Here is an 18743-nt window from a genome sequence, read left to right as displayed (position 1 = left end):
CTCTTGCTAAAATGGATTTTTTTCTAACTGGCAAGCAGATGACATTGATAGATGTGGAATTGGGGGGGGGGGGGGATGGTGGGGAGGCAACAAAGGACAGGTCAGTGTTATATTAAAAATCATCCATCTGAAAAAGGAATGAACAAAATTCTCAACAATATCCTCCTCTGAATCACCTTCGAAGTACATAATTTCTTGTGAAATTTCACTCTGACCAACCTAATTGGCAAGCTCCAGTGTCAAGCGTGCTCCCAGGAGGTGTGTTCATATTCCTTATAACTGGAGCAAGAATCATCAGGTAGAAGAGGGAACATGGATGCAGAGGCTGAATGTGCACCATGAAGACTAGAAAAAGAAATTAAATACACTTATACCTACACTTTTAGGTTCAGTTTTGTTTTTGACTTAATCTAACAAGAAATAAGATGCCCATACATAATGTTAGTTAGAGCTAGTTTGGAATTCATTTTAATAATCAGGCATGATTGTTTCATGATTATTTCAATGATCATTTCATGCTTAGAGTGCTTTAGGCTTATGCTGCATTTGCTCAAGTCAAGGTCTGTTCTTTTATTCCCTTGGATTTTGTCTTTTTGTGAATCTTTCGTATTCATGCTACAGCAAGCTACTTCTTTGCAAGCTCTATCATGTATTCAGCACCCAAAATACCACTAAGAGCTCAAGATGAAGGATGCTGTGTTTGGCGTAAACATTGCTAAAATTACTGTGCCTTACTCATTCTAGATAGATGTGAGCTTCCTGAGAAGTGAGCTATCAAAGCCCAGAGTTTGGGCAAACTATGTTTACAAGGCTGTGTACAAAAGATATGGAAAATCTAACATGAGAAAATTAAGTCTGAATGCAGATTTTACTTGATTTTACGTTCTCCATTTGTGGAAACAGCACAGTATTCACCATTAGTATTAGTACAGTATTATCGAAGAAAACAAGATGTTAAGATACTAAAAACAAGGGGTTTTATGAAGACAAATACTAAATCAAAAGCAAGAATTTTTGTCCTATTCCTACAGTCTGTATCATTGTCTTCTTTAGTGCTTCTGCCATCTGTGAACAGTAAGTTTTAATAAGTTGTGATTTCTCTGTTTTCTCTGTGTATCTAAACCTAGTAACAATGAAAAGCCAGTTAAAATATGTATCACCTGACTCACAATAAATTACAAATTGTTATCTATTTACCTCCGTATCAGTTCTTGTGTTTGTTTGCCTTATTATTCCTATTAATTTAGTTATAAATTCTTCCTGTTGAGTGTAATTTGTCCTTTAATCTTTCAGGAAGTTCACAAAGGGGGAAAAAAAACCCTCAACATTAAAACCAACCCACTTCTACCCAAAGAAAAGAGCTAGCAAGTGATTCTGAGGCATTGAAGGCAAAAGGTAGGTATGTCAAGCAAGAAAAGAACAGGAAAAAGTTTTTGTTAATGGACGTGAAATATTCTTAAAGGTAGTCTCAATATAACTTTCCTTCTAATGCCTGAACAACTACAGAATTTTTTTCAACTGTAGGGCTAGTAAATTAATTAAAAGTACATTCACTAGGGTTTTATAAAGACCCTCTATCTATTCACAACAACAAATAAATTAAATGGAGGAAAGCACAATAAAGTAGTATGAACAAAGGAGAAGGACTGCGGGGAGTTCCTAACCTTTAATCATAGCTGTAAGAAATCCATCCTGTTTGAGACAGATTCTCAGATATGCTTGAGAGGCAGAAATTCCCATCTATGAGATTTTCTGGGTCCTCACCTCCCACTGAAATCTTTGCATGTTTAAATATCTCTTCTCAGATACTGATCTTGTACTTTGTCCCATTCAGGCATATTTTGCATGAAGTCATGAGGGACTTCTAGAAACATAGCAATAATCTGGTGCCAAGTCACTAAAGAAATTGTATCTAGGTTTCTTAAACTCCACATAGAAACAAACTAGGAAAAAAATGATCAGTATTTATTATCTTGTCTTACAGATCTAAAAATTTAGATTATTAATTTACTTAATCATTTTGGAAAAGTGCATGTTTTCTCCTGAAACAATATGTGACCAAAACCAAGAACATACATCTACATAACAAAAAGAAGGCTAAATTTACTGAAAAATTCAATATATTCTGGAATCCATTGTGTTCAGCTGTCCCATGTTTCTTGCAAAAAACCTAACAGTTAATTTGCTGTAAAGAGTGAACCTGAAAACTGTAAGTAAAATAGGAATGGAATGAAGGGAGAAGGTATATGAATTTAGATATCCTCTTCATAAACAAGCTCCTTATCCTTAGGCTACAAAGTAATTTTTCCTACTCATTCTTTGGACTACTGAATATTTAATTGCTGTATGTGAAGTGGAAAAACTGCAATGGAAGGGATTTATTTTGCCCCCCAAATACTTACCTAGTAACACTTAAACCAGTCTCATTACCACAGACAGCAAAGGAGGAGGTAGAGAGCTGAGCCTTTACAATCCTTGTACCAATCTGACTTTAGGAAGGAGTTTTTATATATGATCCACTGAGGGGTTGAATTTCTTTTGGGGACAGACGACTTGTGCCTGAAGGGAAGTGTCTGACTCTGAGAGAATGGTACATTTGATTATATGTGCTTATTCTCATTGTTTCATATCTTCTGGCATAAATATTCATTACTCCAGGTGCTATTTGCTGTGATTTGCCTTCTTAAACAGGAATTTTTCTTCCTGCATGGTGCAAAGAACCTAAAGCGTTAGGAAGGGCTATGAATGTCACTAGGTAACTGTGTACCCTAAGCACAGGCAGAGCATTGTTGGTTTGCACTTGTGAGACCAACTTCTCTTGAGCACTATAAAATTCCTCCTGTATTTTGACAGGTGGCAGTAACCCTGGCAATGAAAGATCCAGAGATAGACAGAGCATGCTAATAAACTTACACTTTTGGTTTTCCTTCTCTATCCAATTTGAGGTTTCAAAATCAATCTTTTCTGACCTTCTTCTTCATTCTTTGTAGTAAATGTTCACCAGGTCAAATCATACCCCTATGTATATTTTTTCAATCCTGCTGATTTCCCCATTCCCTTGGTGACAGCTGTGTAGTCACATTACCTTCATTTTATGTCAGCTGTGGAATCTAGGTGTCCTGAGGACATCAGTAAATTGGATCATTGCCTCAGATTGCCTTAGACTGCAGTCAATGTAACTTTGGGGTTTTTTTCTGTGGAGAAACCACACATTGTACCCAGCTGGTTCTGCAGCACTAATAACAACAGGAACAATACAATCTTACCTCTTTTTACAACATTTAACAGATATTATTCTGAATAAGTATCAGTAAGTATTCTGCTTCACAGGAAAAAAGAGACATTCTTAATTTAGGCCCTTTGTAGAACCACCTCCCTGTTCTCTGCCCCAGTACATTTCAAGAATTTATTTAAGTTGACAGAAGATAAGAAGAATTAAAATAATGCCTGACACTTCATCTATAATCCTCACTGTGGTGCCATCTTCCAGCCCTCTTTTAATTTGATTTCATAAAGTAGCAGGTGGCAAGGACATGTTATGTGTCTTTGCTTTATATTTCTTGATTCTGTTAGACCACTGTGGTCCTTTGCATGTCATTGGTACACTTCATAAAAGGAAAGGAAATGTGTGGAAAGAAAATAAATATAACCATAAAGAACACACAGATGGATTCCAAATTGTGGGTGTGGGCTTAAGCTAAGCAGGAAATTAGATAACTGGAAGGTACTTCACTAAGGTGAAGCAAACCATGATAAAGTTGAATGACCTGTGCACAGATTTTGCAAGCGATATATTGAAGAGTTGAAATTCAGTTGTAAGTACCATAACTGGTATTTCTTTTTCTGTGATTATATGGTCAATATAAAACTTAGATAATCAGAGGGGACACATTTTGTGCTTTCTAGAGATTGGAAATAATTTTCAAAATAATGTTGACTATATAGCCATTGAACCTCTGTAAATTGGCATTATTTTCCTTGGCAAATACACACAATGACAACTTTGAATGGAAACAGGAAAGCTTTCAAACAAATAATCAGATCGTCTCGTTGCAGATCACATTAATGGAGTATGTTAGGTATACCTGGCAAGGTTTTGATAGTTGTGGAGCTGCAGGAGTGGCTTCTGCAAGAAGATGCAGAAGCTTCTTTGTTGGATAGAACCAGTTCCAGATGGCTATAAGATGGACATGCTGCTGACCAAAGCTGAACCTATCAGCGGTGGTGTTAGCGTTTCTGTTATCATATAATTAGAAAGGGGAAAAACTGCTGTGCAACAGCAGCTGGGAAAGAGTATTGAGAATATGTGAGAGAAACAGCCCTGCAGACACCAAGATTGTTGAAGAAGGAGAGGGAGAGCTGCTCCAGACACTGAAGAAAAGATTCCCCTGTAACATGTGGTGAAGACCATGGTGAAGCAGATGGTCCCTGTTCAGCCCATGAAGGTCCATAATGGAGAAGATATCTACCCTGCAGCCCATGGAGTACCCCATAGTGGAGCAAACAGATGTGCCCTGAAGGAATCTGTGATGCCATGGAGCCTCTGTGATGGATCAGGCTCTGGGCAATACCTGTGACCCCGTGAAGAGAAAGCCCACGCTGAAGCAGAATTTCTGTCAAAACCTGTGATGTGGTGGGGGACCCATGTTGTTCCTGAAGGACTGCACCCCGTGGAAAGGACCCGTGATGGAGCAGTATATTATGAACTGCAGCCTGTGGGAAAGGTTCACGTTGGAGGAGCTGATGGAGTACTACCTCTTGTGGGTGGAACCTCATGCTGAAGCAGAGGAGGAGTGTGAGGAGGAAGAAGTGAGAGAGATGAAACATTATAGATTGACCACAAGCTCCACTCCCCATTGCCCTGGGCTGCTCATGGGGAGGAACTGGACAAGTTGAGAATGAAATTGAGCCTAAGAAGGGAGAGGCAGGCAGAAGGTAATTTTAAGTTTGTTTGTATTTCTCATTATCTTACACTGATTTTGATTGGCAAGAAATTCAATTAATTTCCCTAAGCTGAGTCTGTTTGATGGTAATTGTTGAATGATCTCTTTGTTTGTACCTTGACCTACAAGCCTTTCATAATATTTTCTCCCCTTGCCGTGTTGAGAAAAGAGAGTGAAATATCAGCTTAGTGGGTATCTGGCAGCCAACCAAGGTCAACTCACCACATGAAAATACAAGTAAAATCCAAGTTTCTACAGAAACAGTTCCACAATAGGTAAATGAATTAACAAATAAAGAAAATCTTCATAGCAGCAGAGATATTTGAAATAAGAACATTATTCAGCAACCTCCGTTTAAATCGGAAGAAAATATCTTCTAACCTGTCCTCAAAACTAGTCTTGAAAGCTACTAGTATTGGTAACAGTTGCATGAAATACCATCTAAGTAATTCCACTACAGAGGATTACCTCAGGTGAAAAAAAACAAATCAAACCAAAGTGATACTTTCACGTGGTGGAAATTCTTTGTGTGTTAATCCAGATCACGAACATTCTTAAGACATTCAAAAATTCTTTTTAACAGAATCAAATTGTGTGACCAGTAAAACATCGTATTTTCAAGTACTGAAAAGCAGGGAGGCTTAAATCAGGTCTTGGAAAAGCCTGTTGAAGAGAAACAATGAGAACCAAACAATCCCCCCAAACCAAACAATTTGTTTCAAATACAAAGTACTAACATATACCAGATTTTTATTTATTTTTTTCCTTGTATTACACTTCCAAAAATAATCTTTTTTTCAATCTGTGAATTATCCAAGTCTCTTTTTTAGAAGGCAAAAAATAAATCTATGCTTTACTTTCAAGTTTTTTTGCTTGTAGATGGCTATTCTTTCAAACTCAAGAAAAGAGTGTTTCCAAATATTACTTGTATCGTTGTTTTGTGTTTTCAATTAGTCCATAACCTATCATTATCTGATATTTCACATCAGAAAATACTCTAGACTTCGAGAAGCATATATATTGATACATGTCCCAGTTCAGTTTTCTCTGGAAAACGCTGAAGGAAGATTATAATCAAATCAAGTGAGTAGTTGGACTGAAAATGGAGAGGAAACTGCACCTTATTTCTCCTGTCTTGATTAAGTCTACTGATACAGAAACAAAGCTAAAATTACAATCAGAGTTCAGAATATCATTTATGGGAAGCTTTGTGTATATATAGCATCAGTTTTTCTTTCTCCATCTGCAAATTCAAAAAGCCCAGCCTATCAATGATACTGTACTACTAAGCTGAAGGGCACTACTTTCTATATATTTTTGAATTTTTCCATCTAGTCAAAATATGTTGAAATTTTATTATGATACGATTTCAGTTCCTATGAATGATGAGAGTGAAAAGGGCTCTCTAGGCTGTTTCAAATTCCTTGCTATACCTGTTTGGAGACAGAAGATGCTATGGCCTCCATACTTGACCCTAAATATACAAATACGTTGACTATCTGAGAACTCATCTGAAACCTGCCGGGTTGCAAGCCGGATAGTGCTTAACAATGTTGACGTTGAATGAAGTCTGCAGTCTCAAGTGATCTACAATCTCAAGCATTCAAAGCTGTGAATTAGACCCCTTTCATCAAATTCTCAAAACTTTTACTATTAAGTAAGGAAATAATTCAAGTCCCTAAACCTTTAGCATGTTGTTACTTAGTGTTTTCCAGGTGTTTTTTGAAGTCATGAAGATTGAATATTTTTTTCTAAAAAGGATGGTAAAATTATCCCAAAATATTTCTTTCCAAGAGTTTAAGATTTCAGATATACTCCAAAATGTGTGAAACTCATTATAAGATTGTGAGGATTAATAACTTTCTGTCCTCGTTTGCAGTGAACGTGAAAGAAGAGCTAGGGAACATAGTGAGTCATCTACATGAGTTAATTAAACATTGCCTGTGGTGCTCTATTATCTCAGCCTCACACTGTTAAAAGGGTCTCTGTGATGATTTTGCTCTGGGCCACCAAGTGCTCTCCTAGTCAGTGCCTGAGCAAGTCTGCATGACCGTTCCTAATAGAGAATTTGGATAAGGCACCTCTTTTAGATACCAAAAGAGTTTAATAGCATGAGTGCACCCATTGGCCCCAGGGCCAAAGACTGGACCCAGTCACTGTTTAATTTGCTAATTTGAAAGTGACCACAGTGAGGACAACTTGTGAAAACGTGTGTAGAAAAAAATATAGGGATGAGCAGTGGACTCAAAAGAATAAACAAAAAAAAAACTCACTAAGGAATGGGAAAAAAAAGATATATACTTACAAAGTAAATTTAGAGGTCTCTAAGGTTAGAGAAAAATCAACACTGGCAAAAGTCAAGCAGAGTTAGAACTTGCAAATGAATTTATACCATAAAAATAGCCATGTAAATATACAAGAGCAGGAAGACATCTCATCTTCACCCTAACCCCTGCACAATAAGGACAGAGCAAAGACAGTAACATTGACATGAATAAAAATGTAAATGAAAGCTTGGCCTTTTTTTCTGGTATTATTGATTAGGGTGATTAGCCAACTATCCCAAAAGATAGTGGGAAAGACAGTAGGCAAATGAAATTACTAAATCCAAGACTGAAGTAAAACTCAGTTTGGAGATATCCATTCCAGAGGTTTAAAGCCCCCCTGCACACTAAATCTAGATCCCATAATAAGAACTGTTAGTACATTTATGAAGTTGATGACTTGTGCTTTTTGGCTAAAAGATCGGAATCGTAGGATCTACATTTAAGAAATGGAGAAAAAATGACAGCTGAGTACAGACCCCTTCATCTGATTTCAGCTATAGGCAGGATTCTGGAATATTTTAGAAGAGACAACTGAAAGTTATGGAGGCAAATAAAAAGGAAATTGAATAGTGTGGTTTATCATCTATGCATTGTGCAACACCATCCAGGTAAGGCTTCTGTTTTTCTAGAAAATGGAAGTAAAATAGATCTAATAATCCAGATTTCAGTAAAACTTTTAACATGCTGCGTGATCAATTATCAGCCAATAGAGACAAATTGATAAAAGAGATTACATTTGATTATGTTGAAAAGAAAATTTTTTCAGTCAGAAAAGACTGGTAATGGAGCTCTTTGATCATTCTTGTGGCACAGTCTTATCAGTGCCTTTGATTTTAGCTATGCTAAGGAAAAATTCTGATTCACATTTTTGTCAATAGATAAGTTTAAGAATAATATGGTAAAGCAGCAGGAGATCTTAGGACTTAACCAAAGCCTGGAAATTGATGAGGGATTGTAACAACTGCCTCAAAAAAAGCCAGATGAGAAATAACCCCAAACTCTTACAGAGTTCACAGTTCATCATAAGGTAATTCTGACTGGTTCCGGATATCTCAAAACCTCGGTAGAAGATTTCTTGTTGATCATTAACAGGATGCTGCAAGCTCAATCATTTTTCCACAAAGATGTTTTCCAAAGAGAACCATCATGGAGAAACCTTAATTATGCTCAGGGGGAAGATTATTATAGGAAGACTAGACTAACTTGTCTCGTTTTTCTTAACAAGAAAAAGGTTGAGAAAATATATATGATACCTTATACCCTATTACGTTCTATGTAAATGCAAAAAATAAGACAATTATTTGAGCATAGAAATTACATTGGCATAGAAACAATATATTTTGTATAAATGTTTAATGACTTCTGAGCAGTAGAAAGTGATGGTCTGGATCAATATATCTAAGAGAGTAAGAAGAACAACAGTTATTTGGATTTAAGCTTAAGGAAAGTACCACACTGGGTACTTAAAGTAATGATGTAACTTGACAGCCAGTAGTGTTTGTCCTAGTGCAATTTTTATAAGACTGTCCTTTATTTCTACTTAATGGCACTTTCTAAGATCTATCTGAAGCACATATGAAGATTTTTTTGGACTTGAATGGACTTCTTTCGCAGATGTCTTTCTCATGACTAATAGAGGAGATTTACACTTCGAAGCTTCACACTTATTTTCTACAGTGGTCACGTCCTAAGAAGTATTTTAAGACAACAAGACCTCAAGAGAGAAAGTATTTCTCCAGAAATAATTTCCTAATTGAAGGAAGGGTGCAAAAATTACTTCATATCCACTGTAAACCGTTTGTAGTTCTGGGAAGAAGGTGAAGCTCTCTCTCTTCTATGTTTAAGTCACTTACAAGTAGGAGTCAGGAGGAAAAGCAAGTTCTTTTCTACTGTTTCTGAGTGGATATTTTTTTATCAAGACTAATATGAGGATGGTTGCATACTCCTGATCTGTGAGCATAATTTCTCCAGTAACAGAGCTATCTCTTTCCACATTGAAATTAAAGCTCTGTAACAATATCATTTATACTCCAGATTCTCTTATGCATAAATTATATTAGATGGCAAATCTTAAAAAGTATCGACTTAAAGTTAATTCAGCTTCAGATCTCAGTAGTTTTTCTTAAAGTAGTCCATGTAATTTTGAAGGCAGACCTCATTTCTCAGCCCCACAGGACAAGCTCTGAAGGGAACCTCCAGCAACTGGAATTTTATTTTAGCAAGAAAACAGAAATCAAGGGTGGAATGTCCTTCTTGTTTTTAAGTCTGTTCACTTTTGAATCAAATCCTTGCTGGGATTTAAGTATTTCTTTAAAAAAAATTCACTTCTTAATTTTTTAATTAGAAGTCATAAAATGTATTTTTTAACAGGAGATGAGATCAGAGACATTCCATCCCATTTACAACAAAGAAAGCTGTAATAAGTCCTTGAAACCCCTTCTAATCTGTTATAGAAATATGTATTTAATCAGTTTAAAAGCTAATTGTTTACCAGAGACACTGAGGCAACTTTTACAACGTTACTATGGACAAAAACACAGGTTTTGATTTTTTTTTCTTAATATCTGTTCCTATATAAGATGTTCAAATATTTTTGACAAATGTATATTTAGGTTGCTGTCTTTTTATTGTATTTAATTTAGCTATAAACTAAGGATATTTTCTGCAGGTCTCTCTTGATTACATTAAATGCTAATTTAGTACTTACTTAGAAGTGTATGTTCTGTGATTTCAGTCATTAGAAGAAATGCTGCTCTTCACCATTACTTACAAATTCAAACTAGTCTCTTCTTTCATACCACCACATCCTCACTTTTTTATAACAAAATAAGTATATACTCCTTAACTTTACAACTTGTTTTCAATAACAAGAATGTTCTCTTAAATGTATTAAAATAAATAGAATATAAAAAGCAAAAGCTGTCTTCACAGTAGACAGCAAAATAACGTTGTGTACTGTTAGTACATGAAATGCTATGGTTGAGTAGAGCATATCATTAGTAGTAACATCCAGATGAGTTTTGGGAGTTAACTTGGAGGAAGTCACCTCTTGCAGTAAGGAGTGTAGAGATGGCTGAGCTAGCACCACATGATGGAGTACGAACAGTGTGGCTCAGCATTGTCTATCTCTCCCATCTGCCTGGGGTCAGAAACTGGGACCAAGCAAGACCTGGTGGAGGCACCAAGGAATTTATTGTGTGGGATGAGATGTCAACCAGCACAGGAGGAATAGCTCTTCTTGCATCCTTTTTCGTGGTATAACCCTCCTTTACTGTTTCTGTATTCTTTCCATTACCTTAAGTACCTGTGGTGCTACCATGAGGTGCAGGCTGATGCTCACAGGAGTGCAAACATCTCGTGGTTGTTGTTGGCAGTGTATCCAGCGCTGCTGACAGAGAAGCCACAGTATATTCCCACATAAAATATTTGAGCTATGTTGCTTCTGACAGCTGTCTCCGCCATAGCCAATACTAAATCTGATGATAGTCAACATCTAATTTCTCAAGACAGAAATGAGAGTACCACATAGAGCAATCCTAAAGGGCACTGGCTTTGTCCTAGCTTTACCTTGCTCAGCGTACATTCCTCTGCATTTAAGTATGGAGAACATACTAAACTGATTAAGTTTCACCAGCATTCATAGTCTAGAAAAATAGTTATTTGATTTCGTGCCATGCATACTGACTTAAATGAATGAACACATTCTGAATGCAACTGGAAAGTAAAGCACTTCAAAGATCTCTGATTAATTTTCTGCAGTCTATTTTTCGGTCTCTAGACAATGCATTTAAATATCGCTTATATGTAACTGTTTTGTCTCCTCTGTTACAGCACTGTAGTTCCTGTTCTGCTGAAATATATGCTAACTATTCATTTTACTTTTGACATTTGCTTCCACTGAGCTTTGAAACTAACCCATGTTTAATTCTATTTTAGGTGAGGATGTGCCCAGATATTTTGGAGAGCTTTTGAAAACTCAAACTGCAATTAAAGATGCACTTTTCCTTATTCTCAGCATCACCTTTTGTAGCTTATGATTATGAGGGTGTCTTACAATTCTTAGCAGGTTGTTTAACAGAAGACATTGTATGTAGTCTGCCGATTGAAATAAAACAGATATTTACTTACAAATAGCAGCTTTATTTGCACTTCAGTGGATATTATAAATACCTGAGCATTTAATTTTCTGTTATGTGTGTATTACTTCAAATGACATCCTGACCTCCTTGGCACAGTAGTTAAAACGTAGGCTTACAAGTGCGTGAATAGTTGCATTGCACAGCTCTGTCAAGAACCAATGTTCCAGTTACAGTGACCACACTGACTTCCTAAGTCAGACCTAGTACTTAAAAGAGGCATAATTTTTCATTAATTACCAAATTCAATTACATCTGCAATACAAAGTAAATATGAAAATAAAAAAGAACAAATGAAAAACACATTGGGAAAATACAAGGATGAAATAAATACTTATAAGGGAGAGGGAAAATCTATTATTCTAATCAATTAATGAAATTGTTTATAATAATAAACTGGTGAACCAAAAGACCCTCAAAAACAGAGACAGTTTCCTAAGCTCAGAAGTTTTTTTCCAGTATTTCAGTCACAGCATGCTGAAAGGGAGTACCCTGTGAGGATGAGAGCTCATAGAAAAAGAAAAGAAAATGAGAATGAACCTAAGGTTTTGTCAGGAAACAGCCATTATGAAATCTGGAGTTCCAGACAATGACTTTACGTGGTGCATGTCAGGAGTTTCCAAGAAGGTTTTCCAGATATACTCTGAGTATTTTAATCAGTACTGGATCTTGTTGGTGGTTTTTTCCTCTGGCTTTCTCTTTGTCTGCCTCTGTCTCAGTTTTTCTCTCTCTGTGTTTCTCTATTTTTTGGAGCCAAGACTTCAGTGCTCTTTCAACCAGTCTTCTTGTTTACTTACTTTGTCTGTGTTGTTTCTCTTCAAGCACGCAGCCCTTTGTGGCTGTGTTTATACATGCAGGATTTGGGGAAGGAATACCAGTGATTAGTAAAATTTCTGCATCTCAATTTGTCTTAGTCATGAGTCTAAGAATTGCAAGGAATGCAGAGCATTGCATTCTTGACTTTTTTATTAAAGAACAGAGCATTTCATTCTTGACTTCTTTATTAAAGTCTGTTTAATAGCAATATTTAAAAAATGGAACTAAATATACATAGGTATTCTTTGAATTTATGGCGGATACCATATTTCTGTGTACTTCACAAGCTGGTAGTTGAGCAATCATAACTCTTAAGGTGTCTAATAGGATGCTAAATGCATTTACTGCCACCACACCAGGTCAAGGAATAGTGTTGATATCGGTGAAGCCATAAGCATTTAATAAGATGACCTTACTGATATTTTGAATAGTAAAGACAAAAGTTCAAAAAGTTGCCTGTCTGTAGAAAGAGCATTTTGTAATGTAGGTCACCTTGACTCCAAGCTGCAGGTTGCAGGCACATAAGAGAGTGATTATGTTTTAAATGTATTTAAGTATGAGCTGCTGCAGGTAAATTGATCCAGCTGTCATGTCTTAAAAGTCTTGTGAAACTCATGAGCTACAAAGACACAAGTTGGTTTATGGATTGGACCTTCGCAGCTAAGTTTAAAGTTTTGCTAACTTAAGCTCTAGCTACAGCATATGATTAGCCTTTGTAAGCTTTGCTGCGCCCTTGTGCCTGTCTCTTATTGGAAGGCCCCCAATTCTTGTGTGACAAAGGCTCAAATTTGGAGCATTTCTCATCCATAACTTTTAAAACATATTTTTTTAAGAAAACAATTCAAGGGTGGAAACAAGTTAAGTGTTTCTTGCGTCTTTCAAAGAGCTGAGAAGATGACGGTCTTGATAGAAAATCCAAAAAGAATGTGATTCCAGTTCATGTGACTGGTATAATAGGGTATAAATTCATTGCCTTGGATAATGACACTCCTGATTTATGCCACTGCAGTTGAGAGCAGAACTACAGAGCTTAACGTCCATTCAGGAAACCAAAGATGGAATTTGTCTGACTCAGGCATACTGTCGTATTCAACAAACTTAAAAAAGAAAAGCAATCATAATTCATAATGCCTTTTTTGATGTTTTCTTTTTAGCTTTCATTTGTGCAATGGCAACATTGCTGTGATTGGAGCTACTTCTGTTCCACTACAGTACCTGTTTTAGTCAGGGTCTTCCATTCTTCTCACACACACCACAACACACTCTGATAGAAAAATTTTTTCACTACCATGTTATCCTATTCCTCTGTCACCCTGTGCTTCCAGTGGAGCTAGAGAGTCATAAAACTGGAGCAATGTAGTAGTAAATCAAACATATATGCATACAGTCACACACACACACACACAAAATCTTTCCCTCGGAGATATGTGAGACTGTGAGCTTTACTATGAGTAACCCTTCATGTTTTTAAGAAAAAAGAATACATATACGGTATATGCATCCTAAACAAATATCTTTAAGAAATAAAACCATAGAACAAGAGAAAACAACAAGAAAGAAAATATTAATGGAGGGATATTTACTGTTAAAAGCATTCTTGAACAAAAGATCAGGTTCTCAGCTGGTATAAGCTGGAACAGCTCCATTGCCTCCAGTGGAGCTATGCCAATTTATCCCATGCATATGCTCTGGCTCAGTATATCCTGCAAGGCAAATCACTGCACTGGATTCTTCAAAGCCTTCACTATCATGCTGTTAAATTTATATTGCTATTAGCAACAATTACTTTTAAAAAAAGTTTGCATAGGCAAATTATTCACATTGCTTTATTTTTTCTTTGTCAGTTCACAAAAAAAGTATTTCAAGTTGTCATAACCTTGCATTTAGCCAGTGAAAGAATAATCTTGAAAGGAGAACATTTTTTTACAAACTGGACACATACCCTGTTTATTATTCTCTAAAATTTGCACACCATAATGCAAGTAGGGTTTTTTGCTTTGTTTTAAAACCTTTTTCAGATATTATTATACAAAAATATTCATATGCAAGTAATAAAGATTATTTTTAACATCCAACTTTTTTAAACCTAAAGCAAAATCACACCAAAGTTTTTTTGTTTGTTTGTTTGTTTTTTATGTTTTGTTTTTTTTTTTTTTTAATCTAGACAAAGTACACCTTGTGCTTTAACAAACCTACAGCATCATGTGCTCTTTACAAGGATTCTAGTGAATATGCTTATGTGTCTTTATTCATTAAATAATGCAAAACTTGCCTATTTTTGTGGATTTTATTTTCCTTAATCCTCTTTTTTTTCCCTTCTATGTGTTATTTGTGTTTGTATATATGTGTGGAAAAGTTAAGGCAAGTGCAATCAAAGTTACAAAAAACAATATTTCTATTGCTAACATGTGCAGCATTCATATTTAGTGAGTGATGTCTTTTCTCCTGTAAGAATAAAAAGATGAAAATACAAAAATGTTTAACATGTTATAGATGTTACAATGAGTTGTTCAGTTGTATGCACCAGGTCTGGTGAATTTTCCAGAGGTTAGGATAACATAAAACATGTTCTTTTTAAAGTAACATACACTTAAACTAGCTAACATTTTGATCACGTCTCTTTTGCTTCTCAGCAATGTGTATAGTAGTATTAAAAAAATGTGGTTTCTTTCAGCTATGAACCATCTAATTTTCTTTAAAAATAAATATAAGTTAATCTCTTTAGGTAAAATATTTAATACACAGTAGACATAAATATAGGTTGATGTATCTCCACTTAACTTTAGTGCTTCTATTTTAACTTCAGTGATTTTGAACTAAGAATATAAAGGAAGAGACATATTTTCCACTTTTCCATCATACCTGTAGCCTTAAGGAAAACTTTTATAAGAAAGCATATGTTAATCTATGGTATATATAGCAATAGTAACAAACATTTGGAAGAGTCAATGATGTCGAATTTTCAATTAAATTGTAGAATAATCAGAAATCTATGTTTACAAATTCTGGGCCTGATTCTGCTCTTTTTTTGCACCAGTTGTACACAGCATTAATTCTGCTAGAGTTATTTTTGACTATCACTGGCCATTAAGCAAATTAAGAAGAATGATCCCAAAGCCTATCATGACTATCAAGCCTATCACTTGTTTCATTCCATCAATGCAAAATGTTTTAAGGTTGATAACTATACATTTGTATCTACAATGTATATGAGTGTATTCAATAGGAGCTAGAGGGAATGTTTCAATTATGGTTATTCTTGGAATTACAGAAGGTCAGCTGAGAGCTTTTGTAACAAAGTGCTTTATCGAGGTGCTTATCCAGCTATTAGCTTTGAATAACACGTTCCCAAGACGGAACTGTTATTGTTTGAATTGTGTTGCACACTCTGCTTATGGACAGCCAAGTTCTCTTGAGCTGAATAAAGTAAGGAACCAAATTAAGGAAACTAAATCCCCCTGACAAATTTCAATTAGTAAGAAGATGTTGCAGTTGACATTAGAGTCAAGCAATTCACTATAGACTTTTGTTTCTTTATTTGTGTTACATTTTCAGCTTTTTAGTAAACATGAAGGTGGGAAAATTTTTCTTCTACTATTGCAACTAGGCACATATTCTTCTTATAAAGGACATTTTGGTCATTTTGTTTTATTGTCTTCTGAAGAAAGTATGGTTATGTACAATATCCTAATAAAAATATTTAGCTATGAAATGACAAATATGCTTAAATTCAGATTCATGAATAGTCCCACAACAATAATAACTGCACAGATATAATAATGTGTTTTTATTGCAAAATTCATATATCACTCAAAAATCGCTGTGAGAGACAACAGTGGATATTTCAATGTAATGCTGGGAAGATAATTTAATTCCATTTCACTGTAAGAGCTAAGATGACTAATTTGTCTTTTAGCATCCCCAACTTACTAACTGTGTTGGCTGCTTTACCACTGCCCAGCACTGGACAGTTGCCTGCTTTAACTTTATTGGCTACTGAACAGATATAAAATAAAAATGATTAACCAATCTATAAACCTTTATGATGAAACCAAGATGTTACGTTAAACTATATCTGACTTTCCTGACTAATATAATGTTAAAAAAACCCCAACAAAACCAAACCATAGATAGTATTTAAGTTATATCTGGTGACTCTCTAGGGCAGGAGGACAGGAAGAGGTATAGGAAGAATGGGCTGTTGATTTACCTTGAATTTGAAACATCTGATTTTTTTTTATTTTTTGAGTCTTAGGAGAACCTTTGTTAGTAAGAGAACAGATGACCAACAGAAAAGCAAAATGTGAAGCCTCAGGTTTTTCACAGAAACCACTTCTCTCAGTGAGCATGATGCTTCAGAGTCAATGTATCTGAGACTCCAATTATTATGGCACCCAAAAGCACTGTTTTGCCTTTCAAAATCTCTTTGTTGGAGTGTCTATGAAGTGGAGGACTGACTGAAGTGGGAGCTAAGAAATTCAGCAGCTCTTTGAACAGCTGCACTCTGCAAAAGTAGGAGATTTTCAGCCTGGTTTATGACTACTTCAGTTGTCTGGAGCTCGACTCCTTTCTTTCTAACATGGCTGTGCCATCACTGAACTTATCTAATGCAGTGGTATCTCAGTCTTTATGTCTCTTTCCTTTTGAAAACAAACAAACAAACAAAAAACCAATAAAGCAAAACAACAGCAACAAAAACAACACAAGAAGCTACAAGGAGTGAAAGCCTCTTGAAAATTATATGCATGTGCAGCTCCATCTGACTCCAACCTCTTGTGCTCTGGATTGCTTTTTGCCAGTATTTTGAAAGAAGCAGAGCATGTAAGATGCTTACAATGACTGAAAAGGGAATTTGTCTTCAATATTCCCTAAGAACAATCTGGAAAGTGTCATTTCAGTAAGATAGTGTCTACTACTATTTCTCAGTCTTCAAATACAGTAAAAAAAACCCTGAAAAAACAAAGTGTAGGACTGCTACTTTCTATATGGCACTAAGAGGTATTCACAGTCTCTTTTGGTTAGAAAGGTGAAAAAGTAGAGCTAATAGGAGACAAACTGTACTGACACTAATTATTATTTGCAATGATAGGAACTCTGGCAGATATTCCTATGATTCAAGTAGATCCTGTCATCCAGAAAAAGAACATTTCCTACCTCTAACAAGGTTATATAAATGACTTTAAATAGCACTTGGGAGGTGAAGGAAATACCTGGTAAATTTAGATATCCACTGTTCTACAGGCAAAAGATGTCTGTAATCTGTGGCAGCAGGACTAGATGAGTGCCTGTCATATATCCTCTATCTGGTCATGATACGTCCAGGAAATATCTTCACTATAAATCTCCCACTCCATGTCACCCCTAGCTACATATCTGTCTCACAGTGTCAGCTAGAAGTGTCCAGGTTACAAGTCTGTCATCTTCTTGCAACACACGGAAAATGTTGACCTGTGAACAAACCTGGATTTTTGGGTATTCCTTGAATTTTTATGAGAGAGCTATTTATTTTCATTTGTTGTGCTGTTCTATGATTAAATGATTACAAGTTAAAAAACTTAAGTATAGGTATAAAAATGTAAAAAGTGGGTTTTGTGATGTAACTGGGTTTTGAGAGTACTTATTGTAATGATTTTTCCCGAGATATCTGTGTATTTTGTAGATTCCTGTGTTTTGCTGAGGTAGGCATAGGTTAGTGATCTCGAAGAGGGAGCCTGAAGTCACTGAAGTGTTTTGATAAGGTAGATGGAGAGGCAGTGGTGTCAATAGTTTCTTCTCTCTGTATTTACACAATTGTTCCATTTGAAGAAGACATATGTACAATGTTCTAAAGTGAATAGGGGAGGGGAGGGCAGGGGAGCGGAGGAAAGGGGAGAGAGGTATGATGCTAGCTGATTGAGATGGTAATTCCCTGCAATTGCGATTTAGTGGATTTTGCACTAACCCAGTCAGGTAGCCTCTTTCCATGCTCAGTGCTGCCTTTTACTTTTCACGCTGAACAAATGGAAAATGCTGTCAGCTGTTTCTGCTTTTCTGGCTGCTTTACAATAGGGTATCTGTGCTCAGTCAGCTAAGGGCAATAACATTTACTGTTACTAATATCACGGCTTACTGCCCACCTTCCCTGTGTGTTGCCTATAGCAGATAGAGGAGTGGCAATGCATTGAGCCTATAGTTCCTTTTGCACCCACCTTACACAGGAGTAACTAAACGCAATGGCCAGAGGGCCCTATGCCCTCTCTCTCCATTTGAAGGTGCATATGGTCTCCCCACTGTACAGATTCTCAGTCGCAGCCATGTGGTGTAGCCCCTCACTCTGTCTTGCCCTTCTTTACCAAGTGCGCTTGAGAGTATAGGCTCAGTAGGTATTATTTTTTCCTAGATTATTTTGTAATTTTGAGGGAGTGGAGACCTACTATTATGCAATAAAAAGAGAAAGAAAAGGTTAAAAAGCATATCCACTTTGTTTTAGGAGTAATTTTTTTGTTCCTTCTGACAGGTCTAGATGGTTAAGACAGATGATT

Source organism: Cuculus canorus, chromosome 1 (genome assembly GCF_017976375.1).
Source record: "Cuculus canorus isolate bCucCan1 chromosome 1, bCucCan1.pri, whole genome shotgun sequence".
Lineage (NCBI taxonomy): Eukaryota > Metazoa > Chordata > Aves > Cuculiformes > Cuculidae > Cuculus > Cuculus canorus.
The sequence above is the reverse complement of the archived record's forward strand: the minus strand, read 5'-3'. Positions refer to the sequence as shown.